The 12348-nt window shown below is 28.9% G+C and overlaps 1 long non-coding RNA gene across 1 annotated transcript; it reads right to left on the minus strand.

Moving 5' to 3' along the window:
• Positions 1–11181: 11181 nt before the first annotated feature.
• Positions 11182–12106, minus strand: LOC145616140 (uncharacterized). The gene is made up of 3 exons (XR_014107606.1): positions 11933–12106; positions 11610–11729; positions 11182–11463 (listed from the first exon to the last, which is right to left on the minus strand). It is a non-coding gene; the product is annotated as an uncharacterized LOC145616140 (long non-coding RNA).
• Between the last annotated feature and the right edge of the window lie 242 nt (positions 12107–12348).

A 12348-nucleotide genomic window follows, 5' to 3' on the forward strand; every position in this document is an offset into this window, starting at 1 on the left:
AACACATTCAAACAAAGCTTTTTGAATCAAACGAAAATCAAATGAATTCAACAAAGCTAATTGAGTCAAATGAAAGTCAAACACTTTCATCAAAGCTTTTAGAATCAATTGAAAGTCAAATACATTCAAACAAAGCTTTTTGAATTAAATGGAAGTCAATTGCATTCCACAATGCTAATTGAGTCAAATGAAAGTCAAACACATTCAACAAAGCTAATTGAGTCAAATGAAAGTCAAACACATTTAAACAAAGCTTTTTGAATCAAATGAAAGTCAAATGCATTCAACAAAGCCAATTGAGTCAAATGAAAGTCAAACACATTCAAACAAAGCTTCTTAATTCAAATGAAAGTCAAATGCATTCAAGAAACCTAATTGAGTCAAATGAAAGTCAAACACTTTCAACAAAGCTTTTAGAATCAAATGAAAGTCAAACACATTCAAACAAAGCTTTTTGAATCAATTGAATGTCAAATGCATTCAACAACGCTAATTGAGTGTAATGAAAGTTAAACACATTCAAATAAAGCTTCTTGATTCAAATGAAAGTCAAACGCATTCAACAAAGCTAATTGTGTCAAATGAAAGTCAAACACTTTCAACAAAGCTTTTATAATCAAATGAAAGTCAAACACATTCAAACAAAGCTTTTTGAATCAAATAAAAGTCAAATGTATTCAACAAAGCTAAATGAGTCAAATGAAAGTCAAACACTTTCAACGAAGCGTTTAAAATCAAATGAAAGTCAAATACATTCAATCAAAGCTTTTTGAATCAAATGAAAGTCAATTGCATTCCACAGTGCTAATTAAGTCAAATGAAAGTCAAACACATTCAACAGAGCTTATTGAGTCAAAAGAAAGTCAAACACATTCAAACAAAGCTTTTTGAATCAAATGAAAGTCAAATGCATTCAACAAAGCTAATTGAGTCAAATGAAAGTCAAACACTTTCAGCAAAGCTAATTGAGTCAAAAGAAAGTCAAACACATTCAAACAAAGCTTTTTGAATCAAATGAAAGTCAAACACATTCAACGAAGCTAATTGAGTCAAAAGAAAGTCAATCAAATTCAAACAAAGCTTTTTGAATCAAATAAAAGTCAAATGCATTCAACAAAGCTAATGGAGTTAAATGAAAGTCAAAGACTTTCAGCAAAGCTAATGGAGTCAAATGAAAGTCAAACACATTCAAACTAAGCTTTTTGATTCAAATGAAAGTCAAACACTTTCAACAAAGCTTTTTTAATCAAATGAAAGCCAAACACATTCAAACAAAGCTTTTTGAATCAAATGAAAATCAAATGAATTCAACCAAGCTAATTGAGTCAAATGAAAGTCAAACACATTCAAACAAAGCTTTTTGAATCAAATGAATGTCAAATGCATTCAACAAAGCTAATTGAGTCAAATGAAAGTCAAACACATTCAACAAAGCTAATTGAGTCAAAAGAAAGTCAAACACATTCAAACAAAGCTTTTTGAATCAAATGAAAGTCAAATGCATTCAACAAAGCCAATTGAGTCAAATGAAAGTTAAACACATTCAAATAAAGCTTCTTGAATCAAATGAAAGTCAAATGCATTCAACAAAGCTAATTGAGTCAAATGAAAGTCAAACACATTCAACAAAGCTAGTTGAGTCAAATGAAAGTCAAACACATTCAAACAAAGCTTTTTGAATCTAATGAAAGTCAAATGCATTCAACAACGCTAATTGAGTGTAATGAAAGTTAAACACATTCAAATAAAGCTTCTTGATTCAAATGAAAGTCAAACGCATTAAACAAAGCTAATTGTGTCAAATGAAAGTCAAACACTTTCAACAAAGTTTTTATAATCAAATGAAAGTCAAACACATTCAAACAAAGCTTTTTGAATCAAATGAAAGTCAAATGTATTCAACAAAGCTAATTGAGTCAAGAAAGTCAAACACTTCAACAAAGCGTTTAGAATCAAATGAAAGTCAAATACATTCAATCAAAGCTTTTTGAATAAAATGAAAGTCAATTGCATTCCATTGTGCTAATTAAGTCAAATGAAAGTCAAACACATTCAACAGAGCTTATTGAGTCAAAAGAAAGTCAAACACATTCAAACAAAGCTTTTTTAATCAAATGAATGTCAAATGCATTCAACAAAGCTAATTGAGTCAAATGAAAGTCAAACACATTCAACAAAGCTAATTGAGTCAAAAGAAAGTCAAACACATTCAAACAAAGCTTTTTGAATCAAATGAAAGTTAAATGCATTCAACAAAGCCAATTGAGTCAAATGAAAGTCAAACACATTCAAATAAAGATTCTTGAATCAAATGAAAGTCAAATGCATTTAACAAAGCTAATTGAGTCAAATGAAAGTCAAACACTTTCAACAAAGCTAGTTGTGTCAAATGAAATTCAAACACATTCAAACAAAGCTTTTTGAATCAAATGAAAGTCAAATACATTCAATCAAAACTTTTTGAATCAAATGAAAGTCAATTGCATTCCACAGTGCTAATTAAGTCAAATGAAAGTCAAACACATTCAACAGAGCTTATTGAGTCAAAAGAAAGTCAAACACATTCAAACAAAACTTTTTGAATCAAATGAAAGTCAAATGCATTCAACAAAGCTAATTGAGTCAAATGAAAGTCAAACACATTCAAAAAAGCTAATGAGTCAAATGAAAGTCAAACACATTCAAACAAAGCTTTTTGATTCAAATGAAAGTCAAATGCATTCAACAAAGCTAATTGAATCAAATGAAAGTCAAACACTTTCATCAAAGCTTTTAGAATCAATTGAAAGTCAAATACATTCAAACAAAGCTTTTTGAATCTAATGGAAGTCAATTGCATTCCACAATGCTAATTGAGTCAAATGAAAGTCAAACACATTCAACAAAGCTAATTGAGTCAAATGAAAGTCAAACACATTTAAACAAAGCTTTTTGAATCAAATGAAAGTCAAATGCATTCAACAAAGCCAATTGAGTCAAATGAAAGTCAAACACATTCAAACAAAGCTTCTTAATTCAAATGAAAGTCAAATGCATTCAAGAAACCTAATTGAGTCAAATGAAAGTCAAACACTTTCAACAAAGCTTTTAGAATCAAATGAAAGTCAAACACATTCAAACAAAGCTTTTTGAATCAATTGAATGTCAAATGCATTCAACAACGCTAATTGAGTGTAATGAAAGTTAAACACATTCAAATAAAGCTTCTTGATTCAAATGAAAGTCAAACGCATTCAACAAATCTAATTGTGTCAAATGAAAGTCAAACACTTTCAACAAAGCTTTTATAATCAAATGAAAGTCATACACATTCAAACAAAGCTTTTTGAATCAAATAAAAGTCAAATGTGTTCAACAAAGCTAAATGAGTCAAATGAAAGTCAAACACTTTCAACAAAGCGTTTAAAATCAAATGAAAGTCAAATACATTCAATCAAAGCTTTTTGAATCAAATGAAAGTCAATTGCATTCCACAGTGCTAATTGAGTCAAATGAAAGTCAAACACATTCAAAGAAGCTAATTGAGTCAAAAGAAAGTCAATCACATTCAAACAAAGTTTTTTGAATCAAATGAAAGTCAAATGCATTCAACAAAGCTAGTTGAGTCAAATGAAAGTCAAAGACTTTCAGCAAAGCTAATTGAGTCAAATGAATGTCAAACACATTCAAACAAAGCTTTTTGATTCAAATGAAAAACAAACACTTTCAACAAAGCTTTTATAATCAAATGAAAGCCAAACACATTCAAACAAAGCTTTTTGAATCAAACGAAAATCAAATGAATTCAACAAAGCTAATTGAGTCAAATGAAAGTCAAACACTTTCATCAAAGCTTTCAGAATCAATTGAAAGTCAAATACATTCAAACAAAGCTTTTTGAATCAAATGGAAGTCAATTGCATTCCACAATGCTAATTGAGTCAAATGAAAGTCAAACACATTCAACAAAGCTAATTGAGTCAAATGAAAGTCAAACACATTTAAACAAAGCTTTTTGAATCAAATGAAAGTCAAATGCATTCAACAAAGCCAATTGAGTCAAATGAAAGTCAAACACATTCAAACAAAGCTTCTTAATTCAAATGAAAGTCAAATGCATTCAAGAAACCTAATTGAGTCAAATGAAAGTCAAACACTTTCAACAAAGCTTTTAGAATCAAATGAAAGTCAAACACATTCAAACAAAGCTTTTTGAATCAATTGAATGTCAAATGCATTCAACAACGCTAATTGAGTGTAATGAAAGTTAAACACATTCAAATAAAGCTTCTTGATTCAAATGAAAGTCAAACGCATTCAACAAAGCTAATTGTGTCAAATGAAATTCAAACACTTTCAACAAAGCTTTTATAATCAAATGAAAGTCAAACACATTCAAACAAAGCTTTTTGAATCAAATAAAAGTCAAATGTATTCAACAAAGCTAAATGAGTCAAATGAAAGTCAAACACTTTCAACAAAGCGTTTAAAATCAAATGAAAGTCAAATACATTCAATCAAAGCTTTTTGAATCAAATGAAAGTCAATTGTATTCCACAGTGCTAATTAAGTCAAATGAAAGTCAAACACATTCAACAGAGCTTATTGAGTCAAAAGAAAGTCAAACACATTCAAACAAAGCTTTTTGAATCAAATGAAAGTCAAATGCATTCAACAAAGCTAATTGAGTCAAATGAAAGTCAAACACTTTCAGCAAAGCTAATTGAGTCAAAAGAAAGTCAAACACATTCAAACAAAGCTTTTTGAATCAAATGAAAGTCAAACACATTCAACAAAGCTAATTGAGTCAAAAGAAAGTCAATCAAATTCAAACAAAGCTTTTTGAATCAAATAAAAGTCAAATGCATTCAACAAAGCTAATGGAGTTAAATGAAAGTCAAAGACTTTCAGCAAAGCTAATGGAGTCAAATGAAAGTCAAACACATTCAAACTAAGCTTTTTGATTCAAATGAAAGTCAAACACTTTCAACAAAGCTTTTTTAATCAAATGAAAGCCAAACACATTCAAACAAAGCTTTTTGAATCAAATGAAAATCAAATGAATTCAACCAAGCTAATTGAGTCAAATGAAAGTCAAACACATTCAAACAAAGCTTTTTGAATCAAATGAATGTCAAATGCATTCAACAAAGCTAATTGAGTCAAATGAAAGTCAAACACATTCAACAAAGCTAATTGAGTCAAAAGAAAGTCAAACACATTCAAACAAAGCTTTTTGAATCAAATGAAAGTCAAATGCATTCAACAAAGCCAATTGAGTCAAATGAAAGTTAAACACATTCAAATAAAGCTTCTTGAATCAAATGAAAGTCAAATGCATTCAACAAAGCTAATTGAGTCAAATGAAAGTCAAACACATTCAACAAAGCTAGTTGAGTTAAATGAAAGTCAAACACATTCAAACAAAGCTTTTTGAATCTAATGAAAGTCAAATGCATTCAACAACGCTAATTGAGTGTAATGAAAGTTAAACACATTCAAATAAAGCTTCTTGATTCAAATGAAAGTCAAACGCATTAAACAAAGCTAATTGTGTCAAATGAAAGTCAAACACTTTCAACAAAGTTTTTATAATCAAATGAAAGTCAAACACATTCAAACAAAGCTTTTTGAATCAAATGAAAGTCAAATGTATTCAACAAAGCTAATTGAGTCAAGAAAGTCAAACACTTCAACAAAGCGTTTAGAATCAAATGAAAGTCAAATACATTCAATCAAAGCTTTTTGAATAAAATGAAAGTCAATTGCATTCCATTGTGCTAATTAAGTCAAATGAAAGTCAAACACATTCAACAGAGCTTATTGAGTCAAAAGAAAGTCAAACACATTCAAACAAAGCTTTTTTAATCAAATGAATGTCAAATGCATTCAACAAAGCTAATTGAGTCAAATGAAAGTCAAACACATTCAACAAAGCTAATTGAGTCAAAAGAAAGTCAAACACATTCAAACAAAGCTTTTTGAATCAAATGAAAGTTAAATGCATTCAACAAAGCCAATTGAGTCAAATGAAAGTCAAACACATTCAAATAAAGATTCTTGAATCAAATGAAAGTCAAATGCATTTAACAAAGCTAATTGAGTCAAATGAAAGTCAAACACTTTCAACAAAGCTAGTTGTGTCAAATGAAATTCAAACACATTCAAACAAAGCTTTTTGAATCAAATGAAAGTCAAATACATTCAATCAAAGCTTTTTGAATCAAATGAAAGTCAATTGCATTCCACAGTGCTAATTAAGTCAAATGAAAGTCAAACACATTCAACAAAGCTTATTGAGTCAAAAGAAAGTCAAACACATTCAAACAAAACTTTTTGAATCAAATGAAAGTCAAATGCATTCAACAAAGCTAATTGAGTCAAATGAAAGTCAAACACATTCAAAAAAGCTAATGAGTCAAATGAAAGTCAAACACATTCAAACAAAGCTTTTTGATTCAAATGAAAGTCAAATGCATTCAACAAAGCTAATTGAATCAAATGAAAGTCAAACACTTTCATCAAAGCTTTTAGAATCAATTGAAAGTCAAATACATTCAAACAAAGCTTTTTGAATCTAATGGAAGTCAATTGCATTCCACAATGCTAATTGAGTCAAATGAAAGTCAAACACATTCAACAAAGCTAATTGAGTCAAATGAAAGTCAAACACATTTAAACAAAGCTTTTTGAATCAAATGAAAGTCAAATGCATTCAACAAAGCCAATTGAGTCAAATGAAAGTCAAACACATTCAAACAAAGCTTCTTAATTCAAATGAAAGTCAAATGCATTCAAGAAACCTAATTGAGTCAAATGAAAGTCAAACACTTTCAACAAAGCTTTTAGAATCAAATGAAAGTCAAACACATTCAAACAAAGCTTTTTGAATCAATTGAATGTCAAATGCATTCAACAACGCTAATTGAGTGTAATGAAAGTTAAACACATTCAAATAAAGCTTCTTGATTCAAATGAAAGTCAAACGCATTCAACAAAGCTAATTGTGTCAAATGAAAGTCAAACACTTTCAACAAAGCTTTTATAATCAAATGAAAGTCAAACACATTCAAACAAAGCTTTTTGAATCAAATAAAAGTCAAATGTATTCAACAAAGCTAAATGAGTCAAATGAAAGTCAAACACTTTCAACAAAGCGTTTAAAATCAAATGAAAGTCAAATACATTCAATCAAAGCTTTTTGAATCAAATGAAAGTCAATTGCATTCCACAGTGCTAATTAAGTCAAATGAAAGTCAAACACATTCAACAGAGCTTATTGAGTCAAAAGAAAGTCAAACACATTCAAACAAAGCTTTTTGAATCAAATGAAAGTCAAATGCATTCAACAAAGCTAATTGAGTCAAATGAAAGTCAAACACTTTCAGCAAAGCTAATTGAGTCAAAAGAAAGTCAAACACATTCAAACAAAGCTTTTTGAATCAAATGAAAGTCAAACACATTCAACGAAGCTAATTGTGTCAAAAGAAAGTCAATCAAATTCAAACAAAGCTTTTTGAATCAAATAAAAGTCAAATGCATTCAACAAAGCTAATGGAGTTAAATGAAAGTCAAAGACTTTCAGCAAAGCTAATGGAGTCAAATGAAAGTCAAACACTTTCAAACTAAGCTTTTTGATTCAAATGAAAGTCAAACACTTTCAACAAAGCTTTTTTAATCAAATGAAAGCCAAACACATTCAAACAAAGCTTTTTGAATCAAATGAAAATCAAATGAATTCAACCAAGCTAATTGAGTCAAATGAAAGTCAAACACATTCAAACAAAGCTTTTTGAATCAAATGAATGTCAAATGCATTCAACAAAGCTAATTGAGTCAAATGAAAGTCAAACACATTCAACAAAGCTAATTGAGTCAAAAGAAAGTCAAACACATTCAAACAAAGCTTTTTGAATCAAATGAAAGTCAAATGCATTCAACAAAGCCAATTGAGTCAAATGAAAGTTAAACACATTCAAATAAAGCTTCTTGAATCAAATGAAAGTCAAATGCATTCAACAAAGCTAATTGAGTCAAATGAAAGTCAAACACATTCAACAAAGCTAGTTGAGTCAAATGAAAGTCAAACACATTCAAACAAAGCTTTTTGAATCTAATGAAAGTCAAATGCATTCAACAACGCTAATTGAGTGTAATGAAAGTTAAACACATTCAAATAAAGCTTCTTGATTCAAATGAAAGTCAAACGCATTAAACAAAGCTAATTGTGTCAAATGAAAGTCAAACACTTTCAACAAAGTTTTTATAATCAAATGAAAGTCAAACACATTCAAACAAAGCTTTTTGAATCAAATGAAAGTCAAATGTATTCAACAAAGCTAATTGAGTCAAGAAAGTCAAACACTTCAACAAAGCGTTTAGAATCAAATGAAAGTCAAATACATTCAATCAAAGCTTTTTGAATAAAATGAAATTCAATTGCATTCCATTGTGCTAATTAAGTCAAATGAAAGTCAAACACATTCAACAGAGCTTATTGAGTCAAAAGAAAGTCAAACACATTCAAACAAAGCTTTTTTAATCAAATGAATGTCAAATGCATTCAACAAAGCTAATTGAGTCAAATGAAAGTCAAACACATTCAACAAAGCTAATTGAGTCAAAAGAAAGTCAAACACATTCAAACAAAGCTTTTTGAATCATATGAAAGTTAAATGCATTCAACAAAGCCAATTGAGTCAAATGAAAGTCAAACACATTCAAATAAAGATTCTTGAATCAAATGAAAGTCAAATGCATTTAACAAAGCTAATTGAGTCAAATGAAAGTCAAACACTTTCAACAAAGCTAGTTGTGTCAAATAAAATTCAAACACATTCAAACAAAGCTTTTTGAATCAAATGAAAGTCAAATACATTCAATCAAAGCTTTTTGAATCAAATGAAAGTCAATTGCATTCCACAGTGCTAATTAAGTCAAACACATTCAACAGAGCTTATTGAGTCAAAAGAAAGTCAAACACATTCAAACAAAACTTTTTGAATCAAATGAAAGTCAAATGCATTCAACAAAGCTAATTGAGTCAAATGAAAGTCAAACACATTCAAAAAAGCTAATGAGTCAAATGAAAGTCAAACACATTCAAACAAAGCTTTTTGATTCAAATGAAAGTCAAATGCATTCAACAAAGCTAATTGAATCAAATGAAAGTCAAACACTTTCAACAAAGCTTTTATAATCAAATGAAAGCCAAACACATTCAAACAAAGCTTTTTGAATCAAACGAAAATCAAATGAATTCAACAAAGCTAATTGAGTCAAATGAAAGTCAAACACTTTCATCAAAGCTTTTAGAATCAAATGCAAGTCAAATACATTCAAACAAAGCTTTTTGAATCAAATGGAAGTCAATTGCATTCCACAATGCTAATTGAGTCAAATGAAAGTCAAACACATTCAACGAAGCTAATTGAGTCAAATTAAAGTCAAACGCATTCAAACAAAGCTTTTTGAAATCTAATGAAAGTCAAATGCATTCAACAAAGCTAATTGAGTCAAATGAAAGTCAAACACATTCAAATAAAGCTTCTTGATTCAAATGAAAGTCAAACGCATTCAACAAAGCTAATTGTGTCAAATGAAAGTAAAACACTTTCAACAAAGCTTTTAGAATCAAATGAAAGTCAAACACATTCAAACAAAGCTTTTTGAATCAAATGAAAGTCAAATGTATTCAACAAACCTAATTGAGTCAAATGAAAGTCAAACACTTCAACAAAGCGTTTAGAATCAAATGAAAGTCAAATACATTCAATCAAAGCTTTTTGAATCAAATGAAAGTCAATTGCATTCCATAATGCTAATTGAGTCAAATGAAAGTCAAACACATTCAACAAAACTAATTGAGTCAAAAGAAAGTCAAACACACTCAAACAAAGCTTTTTGAATCAGATGAAAGTAAAATGCATTCACCAAAGCTAATTGAGTCAAATGAAAGTCAAACACATTCAAACAAAGCTTTTTGATTTAAATGAAAGTCAAATGCATTCAACAAAATTAATGGAGTCAAATGAACGTCAAACACTTTCAACAAAGCTTTTAGAATCAAATGAAAGTCAAACACATTCAAACAAAGCATTTTGAATCAAATGAAAATCAAATGAATTCAACAAAGCTAATTGAGTCAAATGAAAGTCAAACACATTCAAACAAAGCTTTTTGAATCAAATGAATGTCAAATGCATTCAACAAAGCTCATTGAGTCAAATGAAAGTCAAACACATTCAACAAAGCTAATTGAGTCAAAAGAAAGTCAAACACATTCAAACAAAGCTTTTTGAATCAAATGAAAGTTAAATGCATTCAACAAAGCCAATTGAGTCAAATGAAAGTCAAACACATTCAAATAAAGATTCTTGAATCAAATGAAAGTCAAATGCATTCAACAAAGCTAATTGAGTCAAATGAAAGTTAAACACTTTCAACAAAGCTAGTTGAGTCAAATGAAAGTCAAACACATTCAAACAAAGCTTTTTGAATCAAATGATAGTCAAATACATTCAATCAAAGCTTTTTGAATCAAATGAAAGTCAATTGCATTCCACAGTGCTAATTAAGTCAAATGAAAGTCAAACACATTCAACAGAGCTTATTGAGTCAAAAGGAAGTCAAACACATTCAAACAAAGCTTTTTGAATCAAATGAAAGTCAAATGCATTCAACAAAGCTAATTGAGTCAAATGAAAGTCAAACACTTTCAGCAAAGCTAATGAGTCAAATGAAAGTCAAACACATTCAAACAAATCTTTTTGATTCAAATGAAAGTCAAATGCATTCAACAAAGCTAATTGAATCAAATGAAAGTCAAACACTTTTAACAAAGCTCACTACTACAAAAAAGGCTTTATAGAACGGTTAAAATAGGCTTTACAGAACGCCTCAGGACCGTTCTTCTGCTAAGCAATATATAAAGTATATAGAACGGTTCATGCAAGCGTTCTATATACTCGACTAAAGAGAACTGTCATCAAACATAACCGTTCTATATTCCCTTACTAAAATCTGAAAATAAAGAAGGAATAAAGAACGGTTAGTATGCTTGACCGTTCTATATTGTATTACAAAAGAGAACGGTTAAGACAGATAACCGTTCTCTAATCCTCTCCTTTTTTAAATAAAAAAATGCTAGTATACGTTATTTTCTTTACAAAAAATTGTATTTTAATTTCTTATGTACCCGAGTATCAATTAAAAGCTAATACAGTTGTTATTAAAAAAAAGCTAATACAATTGAATTGAACTTTAAAACTTACAAATTAATATACTTAGTATAAAAAAAAAAAAAAATTAAACCAATATTTACAACAAATGTAGTATGAAAGCAACAACGACATTAAAATTAAAGAGGAATCATACAAAAAAACATAAGAAAAGGAACAAATTAAACAAAAAAAATTGTCAATCTTCTTTCACATTTGTCTGGTTTCTTATCTTCAATTTCCTCCTTATTTGATAGTTGCAAATCTACAAAACAAACATAATTATATGAGTGATTAAGTGACACATTCTGATTTGAATAAAAAAAAAAAATCCAATATAAAAAAAAAACCGCTACAAAATTCAAGTTCTGAAATTTGAGGGAAAAATACAATTATAAATGAAGAGATTACCTTAGTCAGATGATATAGAGTAATATAGATCCATATCATGAAAGCTTATTTATCAAATTCCTCATAATCCCAATTCATATACAGCTTGAACAAGATCTCGCTTGAAGTATCGCTGCACGCCTACATATGTAACACAAACATCAATTTAAATTCAATATATATGTAATACAGATACGAAATCGGAATACAAAACTCAAGATCTAAACAAAAATCACAACAAACATGCAAATCTGCACAATTAATTCCATATAGGAGTATAGGACCCCCAATAAATCAAAGATTTAAACAAAAAAAAATACATAAACAAAGGGGAAAACACACACCTTCGCCAGATCGGAAGCACGGAAAGGGGGGAAAATAAGAACAAAAAATTAAGATGATATTAAGGGGAAAACGAAGAAACTGATGATCAAAAACTATGAAATTTGGTAGAAATTTTTATGATTTCTAAGAAATTAATATAGAAGAGGAAAGCAAAAAAATTAGTGATAAGAATAACAACGGCAACAATGGGAAATAAGATAGAGAGTTAAGGGTTTTTTTAGCTTAGAATTAGGGAGTAAATGATAAGAATGATAATATTTGATATAAAAAGGGCGATTGGCGACCATTAAGGTAGCTAGAACTCATAAATAGGTATCATATAGTCTATATACAACGGTTGTAAGTAACACCGTTTTCTAACTTATTAATGTTATAAATTTAATTATTTTTTTTGGTAAAAATGATAAAGAACGGT

Source organism: Chenopodium album, chromosome 26, assembly GCF_948465745.1.
Source record: "Chenopodium album chromosome 26, dcCheAlbu1.1, whole genome shotgun sequence".
Taxonomy (NCBI): Eukaryota; Viridiplantae; Streptophyta; class Magnoliopsida; order Caryophyllales; family Amaranthaceae; genus Chenopodium; species Chenopodium album.